The 18,288-nt window shown below is 43.9% G+C and overlaps 1 long non-coding RNA gene across 2 annotated transcripts in view; it reads left to right on the top strand.

The window, feature by feature from the left end:
* The window catches only part of LOC143683465 (uncharacterized), an 86,202-nt gene that overhangs the window by 26,476 nt on the left and 41,438 nt on the right, over window positions 1–18,288 (top strand). The window contains exon 3 of one of the 2 annotated variants that reach the window (XR_013175438.1): window positions 11,941–13,019. The exons of the other annotated variant lie outside the window; for it this stretch is intronic. This is a non-coding gene — a long non-coding RNA (uncharacterized LOC143683465). Of the gene's footprint in view, window positions 1–11,940; window positions 13,020–18,288 lie in introns of those variants that run through there. 2 annotated transcript variants of the gene reach the window in all.

Here is an 18,288-nt window from a genome sequence, read left to right as displayed (position 1 = left end):
TTGTGCACCTAATTAACTGAACAAAGGACTGAACTTTGTGGTTCAAGCCATGGGAACGTATCCGGGTTATGGTGTAACTTACTGTGTCCATGACGTGGTCCATTTTTAACTTTTTAGCACAAAGTGTCTCCTGTAAAATGAGGCCATGCACAGACTTAAGTTCTGTGTCTTTGCAAAGCCCTGACACCTTTGGTTTAAGGTTTGTAACAGGCTGTTTACACCAGCCATTGCAGAATTACCATCTGTGATTACACGCGGTAGTTTTGACCAATCTACATAAAGTGCTTAAAGATTTTTCTCAACACACAAAAATAAGACATTTCCGGATGTTGTGCCTGTCATAGGTTCCCATGTCCAACAGTTCTTTGGTCTTGTCACAAGTTTCATTGACACCATGAATAAATGCAGCTAATTGGGTGGCATTGTTTAGTCACTCTTCTCCTGGGCTGCAATAGAGAACGCCACAAGAGACTGAAGTAGTTCTTGCAGCTTGTGCTGTGAATTCTCAGCTCTACCGTCTCCGTGCTGAGCACTCATGTTACCAATCAGTCTTTATCTTTGCAAGGCTTGCATCTGCTCAGGGCACGTCATTTCGGCTGTGCTCAGTAGACAGTCATTTATAAACTTACCATCCCTAAGAGGTTTAGATGCCTCAGCGATTTTTTCAGTTAACATATAACTGCATTTCACAACAGCATCACTTATTTTACTTGCATTGAAAATCAAATCTTATTGAAATTTCAGTCTTTTTCTCAGTTCTTTAAGTTTTTTATCACGTTTCTTTTCTGTATATCCATTGTGGTTCTTACTATGGCTTGTTTCATTAATGGCATCTTAAATTATATTCCTCCAACACAGACAGACTTTGAATATTAGACATGTTGCAGTATTCTTTACCACCACAAAAAAGTAAGCTCTGTACCATTTTTATTGAAATGCATGGCTTTCCTGTTGCATCTTCAGTTTTTCCTCTTTCCGGGGGCAGCTCTTTGCACCTCTGTTTCCTGGGCCTTGACTCTCCTCTCCAGTGTGGTCTGGAATGCTGGCAGGCCATGGGTCTCTGCCCTTGCTTCTCTCCCAAGGCTCTTTCTGCATCAGCTTGTGACGTGGATTCAGTATTAGCAATCTTTTTACTCATCCCATCCTTATTCACGGATCTGATTTGAAGAGGATCCTCAAACACTTCTTTTAATTCATGCTGAGTGACTTTGTCAGGCAGGTTCGTTCTTTTTTTAAAAAATATTTTTATTGACGCAAACGTTCTTAACATACGAACATTCCATACTTGGTATACCATCAGTGGCTCACAGTACCATCACATAGTTGTATATTCATCACCATGATCATTTCTTAGAACATTTGCATCACTCCAGAAAAAGAAATAAAAAGAAAAAAGAAAAATCTTATATATACCATACCCATTTCCCCTCCCTCTCATTGACCACTAATATTTCCATCTATGTATTTTAACCTTTGTTCCCCCTATTTTTTTTCTATACCCCTTACCACTCCCTTTCATTGATCACTAGTATTTCAGTCTCCTCAATTTTTTTTGACATTTGTTCCCCCATTCTTTATTTTCATTGATATTTTTTACTCATTTGTCCATACCATAGATAAAAGGAGCATCAGACACAAGGTTTTCACAGTTACACAATCACATTGCAAAAGCTATATCATTATACAATCATCTTCAAGAAACATGGCTACTGAAACACAGCTCTACAGTTGTCAGGCAGTTCCCACCAGCCTCTCATGCGCCATAAACTATAGTTATCTATATTATGCATAAGAATAACCTAGGATAACCTTTCGACTCTGTTTGGAATCTCTCAGCCAGTGACACTTTATTTTGTCTCATTTCACTCTTCCCCCTTTTGGTCAAGAAGGTTTTCTCAATCCCTTGATGCTGAGTCTCAGCTCATTCTAGGGTTTCTGTCCCATGTTGCCAGGAAGGTCCACACCCCTGGGAGTCATGTCCCATGTAGACAGGGGGAGGGTGGTGAGTTTCCTTGTTCTGTTGGCTGGAGAGAGAGGCCATATCTGAGCAACAAGAGAGATTCTGTGGGGGTGAATGGGGAAGTTGAATTTCCCCCTTTCTCACCATTCCCCCAAGGGCATTTTGCAAATGCTTTTTTATTCATTGTTCAAATCACTCTGGGATTTATTGGGGCATTACACTGGACAAACCTACAAAATTTCATGCCCTACTCAAGGTTCCCTGTACTTACAGTGTTCAGTTAAACTGTCCATTTAAGTTCTATTAGGAAATGCACTGGTCGAAATATAAATTTTGTTCCAAATAAACAATTTTTGCTTTAGTCTCACACAGAAGTTGAAGTTTTAAAATATGAAAGACCATCTATTTTCAGCACCCCACAGTATTGACATTCCTTTGTTCTTCCTCATGCAAAAACATTTTTTAAATTTGTACATTTAGTCACTATCATTATACACTCTAGGCATTCCTAGATTATACCATTTCAGTCTTTATCATCTATATTTCCTTCTGGTTTCACAGATGCCCCCAGCCCTCCTCCATCATTCTCACTTTCAGCTTCATTCAGTGTTCTGACATTATTATATTCCAGTTAGGTAGTATTGTACTGTCCATTTCTGAATTTTTACAATCAGTCCTGTTGCACAATCTCTTTCCCTACAGTTCCAGTTACCCAATATCTACCCTATTTCTATCTCCTGATGACCTCTGTCCTCCACTGAAATTCTCCAAGTTCATTCATTAATGTTAGTTCGTATCAGTGAGACCATACAGTATTTGTCCTTTTGTTTCTGGCTAATCTCACTCAGCATGATGTCCTCACGGTCCGTCCGCGTTATTGCATGCTTCATGTCAAGCAGGTTCTTGATTAAAGGTGTTTTGGCATCATCATCTTTCTTTGTTTCCTTTCTCTTTGGTTTCTTTGATTTCATAGCCAGGGACCTTTGTATCATTAAGATCCAGGCCTTGTGATGCCCCGATGAATCCCAGAGTGACTCGATCAGTGAGTGGAAAAGTATTTGCAAAGTCCCCTTCGGGGAATGATGACAGTGGGGAGAAATTAAACCTCCCCAAGTTGAATTCTTGATATTCTCACAAGCAGTGTGGATAACCAAAGCTATAGGCTGAGCCCCCAGTCTAGGGGTTTGTTCATATGAAACTTAACCCCACAAAGGATAGGTCAAGCCTACTTAAAATTAGGCCTAAGAGTCACCCCCAAGAGAACCTCTTTTGTTGCTCAGATGTGGCCTCTCTCTCCAGCCAACACAACAAGCAAACTCACCGCCCTCCCCCTGTCTACGTGGGACATGACTCCCAGGGGTGTGGATCTTCCTGGCAGCGTGGGACAGAAATCCCAGAATGAGCTGAGATTCAGCATCAAGGGATTGAGAAAAACTCTAGAATGAGCTGAGACCCAGCATCAAGGGATTGAGAAAACCTTCTCGACCAAAAGGGGGAAGAGTGAAATGACACAAAGTGTCAATGGTTGAGAGATTCCAAACAGAGTCGAGAGGTTATCCTGGAGGTTATTCTTATGCATTAAGTAGATATCACCTTGTTATCCAAGATGTAATGGAGAGGCTGGAGGGAACTGCCTGAAAATGTAGGTCTGTGTTCCAGTAGCCATGTTTCTTGATGATGATTGTATAATGATATAGCTTTCACAATGTGACTGTGTGATTGTGAAAACCTTGTGTCTGACACTCCTTTTATCTACCTTGTTGACAGATGAGTAAAACATATGGAATAAAAATAAATAATAGGGGGACAAATGTTAAAATGAATTTAGTTTGAAATGCTAGTGATCAGTGAAAGGGAGGGGTAAGGGGTATGGTATGTATACATTTTTTTTCTGTTTTCATTTTATTTATTTTTCTGAATAGATGCAAATGTTCCAAGAAATGATTATGATGATGAATATGCAACTGTGTGATGATATTGTGAATTACTGATTATGTAGAACGGAATGATCAAAATAGGAAAGTTTGCATTTGCTTTGTGTTTTTTGGTATTTTAAAAAAATAAAAATAAATTAAAAAATAATATATCCAGGCCTTTTCCTGGTCATCGACAGATCTGAAATCCACATAACCAAATTTCCTGGGCAAGCCAGCTCTGCCACCAACAACTGCAAGATCATTTTATCAAAAAATTCACTGAGACCAGTTTTTTTAGTTCAGGAGCAGTTTTGTTGAAATTCAGGTTTCTAACAAACAGCCTGAAATTTGCAGTTGGTCAGCTTCCCATTTCTGGTTTTTGGTTTCATGGTAAGCTTTTTCTTTGTCCATTCCTTCCTCTGTGTACCAGGAGTTGTGTTGATGGCTCTTCCTCCTCGGCAGCCTCTCACGGTCTCTGCTTTGGCATTTCCCTCGTCTCTGCTGCCGTTGTCCCTGTCTCGTGGCAGCTCATCTTTCCCATCTTCTCTCTCCTTTGGGGTAAGACTCATTTTCTTCAGTTCAACTTTTTATTTTTTCTGAGGCTCACTGGTACAGTGTACACCCTCTCCGAGCGGGCCAAGGGCCAGGGGTGCACCCTGGTGGGCCCCCATGCACGGCAGTGCTGGACAGGGCGCTCGGGGGAGGCAGGGGCACCTTGCAGGTACCCCTAGGCCCGAGGCATGCTCTTAGCAGCTGCCCATTTCTCCAGGCCTGCAGGGAGCCAGAGTTGGTACTGATTCTTCTTGGAATGCTTGGTAGCCCCTGGCCTTAGCCTTTTCCTTGTTGGGAGGGTTTGATGACGGATTCAGTCTCTTTACCTGTGATGGCTGTTGAGTTCTGTTCCTCCTTTAGTCAGTGTGTAGGTTGTCCACCTGTTTCTAGAAGATTGTCCGTTTCGTCTGCGTTGTCTGTTTAATCGGTGTATCATTGTTCATAATAACCTTTTAGGATGTTTTTATTTCTTCAGGTTCATGGTGATGACCCCCCCCACTCATTTCTGATTTTTTTTATTTGCATATTCTTTCTTTGCCAGTTTAGCTAAGGGTTTATCGATTGTATTGATCTTTTCAGAGAACCATCTTTTGGTTTGTTAATGTTCTCTGGTGCTTTTTTTGGTTTTCAGTTTCTTTTGTTTCTGTACTAATCATTCTTTCTTTCTCTTTGCTTTGGGTTTCGTTTGGTATTCTTTTTCTAGTTTCTCCAGGGTGTGTTTAGGTCTTTGATTTTAGCTCTCTTTTCTTTTTTAATGTAAGCATTTAGGGCTATAATTTTCCTCTCAGCCGTGCCTTCACTGCATACCATAAGTGTTCTCGTTTTCATTTATCTCGAGATATATGATTTCCCTTATTTCCTCTTTGATTCACTAATTGTTTAAGAAGGTATTATATTATAACTTCCATATGTTTATGGATTTTCCAGTCTTCTGCCTGCTACATATTCCCAGCTTCATGCCATTATGGTCAGAGAAGATGCTTTGTATGTTTCAAACTTCCTAAATTTGTTGAAGCTTGTTTTGTCATCCCACACGTGGTCTGTTTCCCTGGAGAACTACCCATGAGCATCTGAGAAGGAGGTACATCTCCCGCTCTTCGAGGGGCAGAGTTCTGCATATGTCTATTAGGTCTGTTCCATTTTTCACATTATTCAAGTCCTCTGTTTCCTTGCTGACCTTCCTCACAGGTGTTCTGTCTACTGATGAGTGTGCGGTGTGTAAGCCTGAGCTGTTACTGTAGAGGCGTCGCTTTCTCCCTTCACTTCCGCCAGTGTTTGCCCCTGTGTGCTGGGACTCCATGCTCAGGTGCAGAAACACACTGCTTGGTGGGGCGCTCCTTCTCTTAATATACGGTGCCCCCTTCGTCTCTCATAACAGCTTTTGACGTGTAACGTCTACTTTGTTTGATGTTGGTATAACTACCCTAGCTCTTTTTTGGTTGCTGTTTGCATGGAATAGGAATATCTTTTTCCGTCTTTTCACATTGCACCTGTTTGTGTCTTTGGGGCTAAGGTGAGTCTCTTGTAAACAGCATGTAGTTGGATCCTTCTTTTTTATCCAGTCTGCCAACCTGTGTCCTCTGGTTGAGGGTTCATCTGTTAACATTCGCTGTTATTACTGTCGAGGTAGTACACTCTTCAGCCGTTTTGTCCTCTTCATACCGTTTTTGTCTATATTTTACTGGATTGTGACCTCCTTTTCTGTAGAGTCTATCTCCTGTGATGTAGCTGGTCCCTTTCTCATTTCCGTTTTTCTGTGTATGTTTAGCTACTTTCCTGGCGGTTACTCTGGGGTTTGGGTTACATGATCCATGTCTGTAGGCTACTGATTTGAAAAGACACCAGCCTACCTTCAGTAGCATCCGCGTTCTCTTCTCCCATTTTCCCTCTGGTTCCCTCTGTATGATTTTTTTTTTGGTCCCATTTTGCCTTTTTAAATTTTGCAGGTTCATTATCAGGAACTCTGCATTTTCATGTTTTGTGGGAAGTAAGGAGCAGAGTTGTATAACTGAAGATACAGTGCTATTACTGGGTTTTGCGTTTGCGGTTTTAGTTACCATTACTGACATTCTTTACCTCTTCTCACTGTCCCCAGCCACTCTTCTGTTTTTTCCCTTCAGCTTGAAGAACTCCCTTTAGCAGTTCTTATAGGGCACGTCTTTTATCCACAAGCTCTGTCAATTTCTGTTTATCTGTGAATATTTTAAACTCTCCCTCATATTTGAAGAACAGTTTTGCTGGATAAAGAATTCATCTTTGGTGCTTGCAGTTCTAATCAGTGTCTCCAACTGGTCTGTCATATTGTGTGATATGAATATAGCTACTGCACTGCCTGTTGATTTGTTTTAACATAGAACACTTCTTCCCTTTTAACTTTTTAAAAGTTTTTATCATAAAATATAAATGTAAAGCAAAGAAAGAAAGAACAGTAATTTTCAAAGCACACTTCAACAAGTAGTTACAGAACAGATCCCAGCGTTTGTCATGGGTCACCATTCCACCATCTCAGGTTTTTCCCTGTAGCTGCTTCAAAAGACTGGAGGCTGGAAGGAATATGAATTCGTGATTCAGCAGTTGTACTCATCTGTTAAATCCTGTTTTCTCTGTTATACCTCCTGCTTCTCCTTTAGTCCTTCTCCCAAGCTGTAGGACTCTTTAGGCGGTGCTCATTCAGACTCTATCATGTTGAGAAGGGTGTCCGCACTAAAGGACAGGGGGATGTGATCAGTTCACAATCCTGGAGAGGCTGGCCCCTCTCGGTTTAGGATTCATCTGGCCCAGGAACCCTCGGGAATTAGGAGTTCCAGGAAGGCAAACCTAGTGCGTGAAACCTTCACAGAGTCTCAGTTCCTGCCCTGGGCATTCTGAAGAGTCAGCAGGAGGGATGCAGGTTGGGCTTTAGCAGACCGTGGCAACAAGCATGTCTAACTGAAGCTGGCATAAGCGCAGCCTCCAGCATAGCTCAAAGCACACTTCAACAAGTAGTTACATTTGATCTCGACTCCATTTGATCGCTCTTGGGCACTGAAGCCTGTTTTATGACACTTCTTTCCCCCTTTTTGTCTGGAACATGTTGTCAGTTTGCAGGGCCAGACTCATGCCCGGGAGCCACACACTGCATTGTCAGGGAGACTCTCATCCCTGAGTGTCGTGTCCCACGTAGGGGGAGGAAATGATTTTCCCTGCAGAACTGGGCTTAGAGAGAGAGAGTCACATCTGAGCACAGGGAGGTTTCCTGGAAGCAACCCCTAGGCCTCGTTAAGGGCTTGGCCTATTCTCTCTCTCTCTCTCTCTCTCATTTACAATTGGGTGAGTCACTTCTCCATGGAGATAATCTAATCACGTTTCCGGCTACCGGGCTGATGGATCAGGATTAAAGTATGGTTTTTCTAGGGCACATAATCCTTTCAAACCAGCACAGTGATGTTCCTTTTTCCTCAGTTTTTTGGAAGTTTGAGCAGGATTGGTGTTACTGCTTTTTGGAACATTTGATAAAATTCTCCTGGTTCTGGGCTTTGTTTGTGGGAAGATTTTTGATGACTGATTGAATCTCCACTTGTAATTGCTTTGTTGAGATCTTCTATTTCTTCTCGAGTCAATGTAGTTAGTTTTTGTGTTTTTTAGGTTTTTGTCCATTTCATCTAAGTTGTCTAGATCTTGTTCATGTAGCTGTTCATAGTATTTTCTTTTGATTTTTAAAATTTCTTCAGAATCCATGGTAACAGCTACCCTTTCATTTCTGTTTTTGCTTTTGTTTTTTTTTTTTTGCATCCTCTCTTTTTTTTTGTTAGTCTAGCAGGGATCCATCAATTTTATTGATTTTTTTTTTCAAAGAAACAAGTTTTGGTTTGGTTGATTCTTTCTATTGTTTTATCATTTTCCAGTTTGTTTATTCCTGCTTTAATCTTTGTTATTTCTCTTTTTTTTATTTGCTTTGGTAATAGTTTGCTGTCTTTCTCTAAATTCTCCAGGTGAGCAGTTAAGTTCTCTATTATTGCTCATTCTTGGTTTCAGTATAGGTATTTAGGGCAATAAATTTCCCTCTCGGCACTGCCTTTGCCACATCCCCTAAATCCTGATATGTTGTATTCTCATTATCATTTGTCTCCACATATTTACTGATTTCTCTAGTAATTTCTTCTTTGATCCACTTATTATCTAAGTGTGTTGTTTAATCTCTTTATATATGTGAAAACTCTGGTTCTTTAGTGATTATTAATTTCCAGCTTCATTCCATTGTTGTCAGGGAAAGTAAAGTGCTTTGGATAATTTCAACCATACTAAATTTATAAAGTCTCATTTTGTGTTTCAGCATATAATCTGTGCTGTAGAATGTTCCATGTGCTCTAGAGAAAAATGTATATCCTGGTGTTTTGGGGTGCAGTGACCTGTATGTATACATATCTATTAGGTCTGATTCATTTACCGCATTGTTTAGGCTCTCTGTGTCCTTGTTGATGCTGTATCGGTTTGTTCCATCTGTAGTGGAGAGTGGGGTATTCAAATCTCCCATAATTGTCGCTGAAATGTCTGTACCTCCCTTCGGTTTTGCCATCATTTGCCTCATGTACTTTGGAGCGCTTTGATTGGGAACATAAACATTTATAGTTGTTATTTCCTCTCAGAGAATTGTCTCTTTTATTAATATGTAGTGTCCTTCTTTATCTCTTATAGCATCTTTACATTTAAAGTTTCTTTTGTCTAATAATGAGTTTTTGTTTCCCGGGACTGCCCATGCAAAAAAAAAAAAGAAAGAAAGAAAGAAAAAAATAGTGAGTTGTTTGATTTCCTCATATTTGTAAATTTTCCATTTTTCCTTCTATTATCGATTTCTATTTTTATTCTGTTGTGGTCCAAGAAGATACTTTGTATGATTTCAAGACTTTTAAATTCGTTAGGATCTGATGTGTGGCTTAACGTGTGGTCTGTCCTGGAAGCTGTTGCGTGACCTTGGGCTGAAGGTGTTTTCTGGTTTTGGAGGGAGTGTCCTATGTATGTGTCTTAGGTCTGATTGGATAATAGTGTCGTTAAAACCGTCTGCTTCCTTATCACTCTCCTGTTTAGATGTGTCAGTTATGGAAAGTTGTGTAAATTGACACTTGATGGTGTCCCACAGGTCCCTGGGGCTCTGTTCCTCCTTCTTTATTAGTTTTTCTTTTGCTCCTCATATTAGATCATTTCAGTTGTCTCGTCTTCAAGTTTGCTGGTCCTGTCTTCTGCCTTTTCAGATCTACTCTTACTGAAAAGCTCATCCAATGAGCTTTTCATTTCAGTTACCATATTTTGCCCTCCAGAATTTCTTTTTGTTAAAATTCCTTTTTGTAATTTCCATCTCTCTTTTTTGTTCAGACTGCATTTTCCTAATGTCCTTTAGTTCTTTGTGTACAGATTGTTTTAGCTCGTTGAACATACTTAAGACAGTTGATTTGAAGTCTTTGGTTAATAGTTCCATTGTATGAGCTTCCTCGTTGGTTTATGTACAATTCCCTTTTACCTGTGACTCGGCCATACTTTCCTGTTTCTCTTTTTTATAATAATTTTTTTTGGTTAGACATTCTGAATATTAACTTCTTTTATCTCTTGAACTCTATCTCTCCCAGCCCCTGGGGTTGCTCAGTCTGTTGTTTTTCTTGTGGAGGGCTGGTGCCATCAATTTTTGACATGTCCAAGCTTTTTTTCCTCCCAAATGGGGAATAGAAAGGGAAAAAGAGAAGAAAAATCATGAGTCCTGCCTTTTTCAGACTCCTCTGCTGCTTTTCCCAGGGTGAGGGTGGAGGGGCAGGGGCGCTGAACCGTGGCTGCCCCCACACGTGGTCCCCAGTGATTGCAAGTAGTTGATCCAAAGCAGTGATCAGCTATCAGGCCACCCCCTTCACCCCCACACCCCGGGCTTTGGGGGACGAGGTCCTTACAGCCTGCCCTGGCACAGTAAGCTGCGCTAGGAGTCCCCACTGCAGTCTGCTTTGCCGCTGGGGGGTGGAGGATGGTGGCCCCTGCACGGAGGGTGAAATTCGCTGAATCGACTACAGTTTATCAGTCTCTTCCTCCTGCTCTTTCCTGGAAGCTCAAGTGTCCACTAAATTTCAGAGTTCCAAAATAGTTGATTCAGACAGTTCTTGCTGGTCCATCATCATTTTGGTAGGGGGATTGATTCCTGGAGCCCCTGCCTGCCGTCTTCCCCACATCCTCCAGATTCTACCCCTTTGTGCTGTCTTTTTCTTGATTCAGTGCTTGCCCTGTCACTACATTCCTTTAGCTGTTTTCTGGAGCGCTGCGAAAGATATTTCTGCTGGTTCTTGCTGCTGTTCGAAGCTTCTGAAGGGGGGTAGAGCCCTGAAGCTCCTCTCTCTGCCGTCTTCATTGGGATGGGGCCCAGGTTTTGGTTCTTAATCAATAACAGAACACCTTTGCCTGATACTGCTCATTGTTTCTGTGGGCAGGGGCTGTCCTGTCTCAGAATGTGAGCTGTGGAATGGGCCGCCCCACCACTTGCTGGCTTAGCACAGGTTGTTCCAGTGCAGGCCTCAGTGCCCTCGTCTGTGAAATGGGACCACAGTACCCGCTTCTTAAGTTTGTTGTGACAGCTATGTGACATCGCAGCTGTGAAATGGTAGCACAGTACTGTATTAAAGTTTGTGCTGATGCTAGTTATTTTTATTGTTTCAGTTCTTTGTTGCCAGAGCAGATACTGTGGACTGGATTGGCTTACACGATTGTAATTTATTGGCTCAGTTCTGAGGGCTAGAAGTCCCAAATGGAGGCTTCAGCAAGGTGGTGCTTCGTCCTAGAACGCTGTGGCATCCTGCGCCGGCTGCCGGCAACCGTGGCCCCAGGCTCCCCTGTCACGTGTCAGGGCTCTGCCGGCCTCTCCCTTCTCTTCTGGGCTCTGCTTCTGGGTACACCTCTGTGGCTCTCTCTCCCCCACCCCCTCTCTCTATCTCTCCTCCCCCCCCCCCCCAAATGGGCAGCTGTGAGTGGAGCTCTCAGGAGCTGGGACACTACAGGTAGAGGGAGAAAACAGGCCAGGCTCAGGAAAACCGTGCTTAGTTTGAGTTGAGTGTGAAGTGGGAGTTCAGGCTGGAAGAAGGACAGGGCAAGATCGTGGAGGAAGGTGAATGTCGAGCTGCAAGCGGTGAGGAGTTACCAGATGCTCCTGAAGTATGTAGGGCTGACCTAGGAAAGTGAAGTCTGGGCTGACGGTGACCCCAGGAGGGCTCGCGTCTTGGAAGCAGGGACGGCTGGATGAAGGCCAAGAAGCCTGAAAAGCACAGGTAGGTTTAGTCACTGCCTGGATTCTAGACATCGTTTTTTGGTTGCAGAAGGTGAGATAAAATATTTTAAATGGCTACTTGTAAGAGCTGCTGTAGAAGTGACTTAAAAACATGCATTAGCCCAGCGCGTGTTCCCGCCGAAGGCCTTCTGTTTTCAGAGGCACTGCACCCAAATCCTTCTGTGAACTTCCAGTGTGCTTTGGAATGTTAAAACTATTTGGCTTTTATTTTTATTTTGCAGGAGGAATGCCTCCCACCCCTCAGGCCGTTCAGCTCACTGGGCAGAAGCCAAGTCAGCATCAGTATGACTCTTCCACAGGGCCTCCTGTGCAGAATGCTGCCAGCTTGCACACACCTCCGCCACAGCTCCCCGGGAGGCTGCCCCCCACCAGCGTCCCCACTGCACCCCTCCCGTCTGCACTGCAATTTCCACAGCCGCTGTTACAACCCCAGGAGCCGGTGTTGGAGCCACAAGCACAGCCCCAAATCCAAGTCAGGACCCAGCAGCCAGCCTTGCCCCTCCCTGCCCTTCGGCCCGGCCAGCTTTCCATATCTCTGCAGCCACCTGTGCAGCCAGTACCCCACCTTTAGATCCAGGGACAGAGATCTCCAGACCGCCCCAGCGCAGCCCCTGGCACAGCCGCAGATATCAGAGGAGCTGTCCAAAACATGCACACACCACGTCTCGCCAGACAACTCCTGCAAGGGCCACTGTGGTGTCCTGCCGGAAGAGGCCTGACGTTGTGTGCTTTCTAAGGGTTTATGCACGTTTTATAGATATATATATTTTTTTTTTCAGTAAATTTAAAGGATAGGCCCTTTGCTGTACGGTTTTCACCTAATAAGCACTTCACTTTACCTGGTTAGTGCAACAGGTCAAAATACCGGACAAGGCTTCTGAGGCAATAGACAGGGCAGTGACGTATTTAATCAGTAAGGTCGTGGAACTTGCAGGTAGCCCCTTGTCTCCTGGACAGGTGGTGGCAGTGTTGCGGCCACCCACCGACCCTGCGCATGCCGGCGTCTGCTTTCTGGCCTCGTGTCCCCCACTGCCAGCACCTGTGGGCACAGCCACCCTGTCCGTGTGTCCCGCGCAGACGAGTGGAACTTACCTGGCCAGCTGCCACTCATTAAAATACTGTCTTCTGGGCAACTGTTGGTCCCTTACTGGTCCTCTTGCTCCTTTTCCGTTCAGTACCGAGAGAACAGTGTCGCAGTCGGTTTCCCCTTCCAGTCCTCAGTTTTTGCTTGAAGCATGTAAAGGCTCCATCAGGTGCCTGCTCAAGATTACGCCCTCTTGGGAACTGACGCTTTTATCGCTGTGGGTAATAGTCCTTGATCTGAAGTTTGTTTTGATAATAATATTGCCATTCTGGCTTTCTTTTATTTTTAACATATATTAGGTCTTTATATTAAAGGCCGGTTTCTTGTACAGCAGGAAGTTGAGTTCTACAATTTTTCATCCAGACTGACGTGTCTTTTAATTGGTTGTGTTTAGACCATTTACATTTAATTAGTGATTTCTATTGGATTTGGAGCTGCCATTTTATTGTTTTTTTCTATTTGTCTCCTCTATTTTTTGTTCCTCTCTTCCCTCTTTCCTGCCTTCTTTTGGATTATTTGAATATTTCCTACAATTCTAGTTTAACCTACCTGTTAGCTTTATTGTATAACTCTGTATTTATTTGTGTGTTTTTTTGTGTTTATTTTTTTAGTGGTTACATTGTGTATCTAGCCTTACACAGTCTCCCTGGGGTCAGTGTTTCACCAATTCAGGAGAAACCTGGGTGCCTTAGAGCCCCTGGAGCCTCTCCCCTTCCCCACTGAGCTGTGGGCTACAGTTGTCATCGAAAACCCCACCAGGCAATATATTCATTTTTGTCATCTCTATCTGTTGTTCAGTCAATCCAGTAAATTTTTATATCAGATGTTGTATTTTCAGTTCTAAGATTTTCATACTTTTAAAACTCTGTTTCTCTGCTGAGCCTAGGTCTTTCTCTTCAAGTGTGCTTGTCTTTACGTTGTGGAGCTGGTTAGAACAGCTGCTTTAGAGTATTTTTCTGATCTTTCCAACATCTAGCACATCTCACAGTTGGCATCGTTGACTATCTTTTTCTTGATGATTGGTCTTATTTTCCCAGTTCTTTATGTGCCAAGTAATTTTGGATTGCATTGGAATCTAGCATATGGTGTGTCAACCCTCAGGTCTGTCTTAATCCTTTGGAGAGTATTGATTTCTTTTGACTTAGCAGTCTGTCAACCTTTTAGGTTCAGGGTGTGGGTTCTGTATTGCCTTCTGTGGGCACTTGTTCCAGCCTTGGTCCAGCTCTCAGAGCCTCCGAGATGGCCCAGGATTTCTTGTCTCTGCGTTCATCACAGTCTCAGTCCCTCCGCACGAGGGATGGTCTGTGTGAGCATCAGAAAGGATCTGGTAGAAGTGGCAGCTGGGCACTTCCAAGGTTGGTCCTAGAAGCCACTTGCAACCCTGAGGGGTTGGTCTGAGCCTCAGGTGCTGGTTTAAATTTTGGTTCAGTTCTCACAGCCTTTGCACTGCTGCTTTGTACACTTTCCCGGTGTACGTGCAGCTCAGGCATGATCCCAGGGCTTGTGTAGATTCATGCACGAAATGCTTCACCTGCTTAGAAGGTGCCCCCGTCTCACTCTCTTCTCCCTGTCCCTTCCCACACTCTCTGGCTTATAGGGACTCTGCCATTCTTCTCTCTAGAAAGATGGGTTTGTCGTCATTTTAGCTGCCCACAGCCCTGCCACTATGCAACGCCACTTCTGGCACCCACACTGGGGGCAAAGCTGCAGAAGAAAATAGGAAAAGAAAACTTGGAAGCTCCCCTGTGTGTAGTTCACTTTCCTAGTTTTGACTTTCATCCACAGTTCTTTTGCTTTTGTTTACTTTTTAGGGTCTCAGATATTGGCTTTTTGTGTTTTGACCAGCATGTTTAGTTGTAATCAGTGAGTGAGAGAAACTGTATCAGGCTGATTGCATCTAGGCTCTCCTTAATGTGAAATCTTAGATTAGAGTACACTTTATTTTACTGCACTTCTAAGAATTAGAATTGAATTAGAAATGGATTATATTCTAAAGTCTGGGCAGGTTAAAAATCATTGGTTTAAGTTATCAGTATTGGACCGCAGGCTCTGATGGTAGGTGTGCATCTCCTCAGCTGGGAGTCGAGACAGCTGAGTATTTCCTTTAGCTTTTTGCCAACTAGTGATGAGACCTTGGTCTCCTCTGGCTGTTCTCTGTGAGGTTCTCTTCTTGGTGGCATGGGGACAGTAACGCCCGCCTTGGGGCCGGGAAGCGAGTGTGGTGGTGAGGCTGCAGCGCCTCGGCGCCCCGGGTTGGGACCTTGAACAGTGCCTGTGGAGTTCTTTTTGGTTGGACGTGCTCGGGGGAGACTTCCCACGGGGGCTCAGGCAGCGAGACGCAGCAGGTGTGGTGCGTGCTCCCCTCCGCCCTGGTTTAACTAGCTGTCCTCCTGGAGGAAGTCAGAGCCCTGAGCTCTGACCTGCACTCGCTGTGTCTGCACGGTGACGGGCTGCGCTGAAACATGGCCTTGTGATCCCGTAACATGTGGCTGACCCCGGGAGAACCAGATCCAACAGTGAATCGCAGAGTTGAGGAAAGAAGGTCTGTGGTCTGTGAGACGGCTGCCAAAGCTGCAGGAAGCTCCGCGACCGAAATCTCACTGGGACTATTTGCTGGAGGAAATGCAGTGGATGGCCACGGACTTGGCCCAGGAGAGAAGGTGGAAGGTGGCAGCTGCTAAGAAGGTGCCTTTGCACAGCAAAGCTTGTGGAAGTCACAATATTTACGGGAACTAAAGAATTAATTATATTGGGAAGGAGAAGTTGTTTTTGGTTTTTATGCATATACAAAGCAAAGAAAGAAAAAAGCTGTAGTTTTCAAAGCACTCTTCAACAAGTGGTTACAGGAAAGATCCCAGAGTGTGTCATGGGCTACCATACCATCCTCTCAGATTTTTCCTTCTAGCTGCTCCAGAACATAGGAGGCTAGAAGGACTAAATACTTTTTTTATCACCACAATCAACTTTTTTTGTGAAAAATAACATATATACAAAAAAGCAATACATTTCAAAGCACTGCACAATAATTAGTTGTAGAATATCAGATTTCAGAGTTTGACATGGGTTAAAATTCCACTATTTTAGGTTTTTGCTTCTAGCTGCTCTAAGATACTGGAGACCAAAAGAAATATCTATTTAATGATTCAACAGTCATATTCATTTATTAAACCCTACCTTCTCTGTATAACTTCTTCATCACTTTTGATCTTTCTTTCCTACTCTTTAGGGGTGTCTGGGCTATGGCCATTCTAACTCTTTCGTGTTGGTAGGGTCTGTCAGTAATATGGGGTAGGGAGATGGAACTAGCTGATGTTCTGGAGAGGCTGGACTCTCTAGGTTTCAGGACTTATCTGGTCCAGGGACCCATTTGGAGGTTTTAGGTTTCTGGAAAGCTACCCTAGTGCCTGGAACCTTTGTAGAATCTAATGTATTGCTGTGGTAGTTAGATTCAGTTGTCAGCTTGGCCAGGTGAAGGCACCTAGTTCTGTTGCTGTTTACTTGAGCCAATGCTACGTGAACCTCATCTGTTGCCTATTTACATCTGCAGTCAGCTAGGAGGCGTGTCTGCTGCAATGAAGGACATTTGACTTAATTGGCCGGTGCTTAAGTGAGAGACTGCAACGTAGCACAGCCCAAGCAGCTCAGTATATCCCATCTCAGCACTCACAGCTCAGCCCAGGCCTTTGGAGATGCAGAAAGGAATCACCCTGGGGAAAGTTGTTGGAACCCAGGGGCCTGGAGAGAAGGCCAGCAGGGATCACCCTGTGCGTTCCCACTTAAGGAAGAACCTCAGTGGAAAGTTAGCTGCCTTTCGTCTGAAGAACTAACAAAATAAATCCCCTTTTATTAAAAGCCAGTCCGTCTCTGGTGTGATGCATTCCGGCAGCTAGCAAACTAGAACACCTGCCCTAGGTGTTCTTTAGGATTGGCTGGAATGGTCTTGGTAAGTTATGATAGGCAGCAAAGTCTAACTGAAGCTTGTGTAAGAGTGACCTCCAGAGTAGACCCTTGACTCTGAACTCTCTCAGACACTCATACCTTGTTAGTTACACTTCTTTTCCCCCTTTTGGTCAGGTTGACATTGTTGATCCCACGGTGCCAGGTCTTGATTCATCCCTGGGAGTCATCTTCCATGTTGCCAGGGAGACTTTCACCCCTGAATGTCATGTCCCATGGAGTGGAGAGGGCAGTAGTTTTATTACTTACCAGAAGAGTGACATTCCTGAGCTGATACTTAGAGAGCTTTGTGAGGAGAGGGAGAAGATTTCTAAATTAAATATTGATAATTTAATCTTTGATTTTTCATTACTAACTTTAAAGCTGTACTAGCTACAAAAACTATTATAAATATTGTATATTTATACGTAAACTGTAAATTATAGATGAATTTTATTTACTCAACCCATGCTTACTTGGTGCCTACCAGGTGTGGGATGTGTGCCCGGAGACGTGCGGGGATGGCCGGGCACGGTGAGAGGTGCCCTTGTTTCTCAGGTGGCTTAAAGCTCATCAGGGAAGACAGGGTGTACACAGACAGCAGAAAGACAGCTCCAGTGCACACCTGCACAGGAGACACAAACAAGTAGCAGACAGGTGGCACCTGAGAGAGCGAAGGAGGGATTCAAGGGTAACTTTTGACTTGGGTTTTAAAGAATTTCTAGGAGGAAAATAGTAGAACATTTCATATGGTACAGAACAGTATAAGTGGCCTGTTTTCCAAAATCCCAGAATATGTTTGAGGGCTGTGAACGCCCATACTTTGGGAGAACCACGGACCGTGAGAAGGTGAGGCTGGACGAGTAGATTGGGTCAGGACATGGAGGCACTTGGGTGTCTGGTGAAAGGAGCATGGGTTTCATTTGCTGATTAGTAGAGAGCACTTGAAGACATGCTTGCCAGGAGAGTGACATTTCTGCACTGAGCCTTGGAGGAATTGCCTGGACTGTAGTAAGTCATGACCTGGGGTGCTCAGAGACGTATCTTGGCAAAGACCCATGAACCTCCAGTAGGGGCGGTGGGAATGAGAGCAGTAGGATTTGGGAAGGATCCTCCTCAGAGGGCTGAAAGGTTATGCTGGGGCAGACTGAATAGGAGGCACTCAGGGCTGTGTGTGGTAACCTGGAGAGCGTGCCTGTGCAGGTTAAAGGTTGGCTGACATTGATTGTGCGCATGTATGGAATGTTTGCATGTTAAGATTTATCAACGAAAATAAAAAATAAGAGGTTGGATGACCGTCTTACTGTCAAATGCACATTGTAAAGTGGTCCGTGTTTAGGAGAGAGCGGTTAGTGGGGGCGGAACATCGGGCCCTGTAGATCCAGAGTCACCCTGGGGGTGTGTGTTGATCTTGAGGGACAGCTCAGCACCCAGGGAGGCAGCACGAGGAGTGTGAGAAGAAGGGGAACCCTGGGACGCCCCAGTACAGGAACAGCTGATTCAGCCCTGGCTACCAAATGGTATTTCACATTTAGCCATGATGTGATCT

The sequence above is a fragment of the Tamandua tetradactyla genome, chromosome 5 (assembly GCF_023851605.1).
Source record: "Tamandua tetradactyla isolate mTamTet1 chromosome 5, mTamTet1.pri, whole genome shotgun sequence".
Taxonomy (NCBI): Eukaryota; Metazoa; Chordata; class Mammalia; order Pilosa; family Myrmecophagidae; genus Tamandua; species Tamandua tetradactyla.
This window is presented reverse-complemented; position numbering and strand designations above follow the sequence as displayed.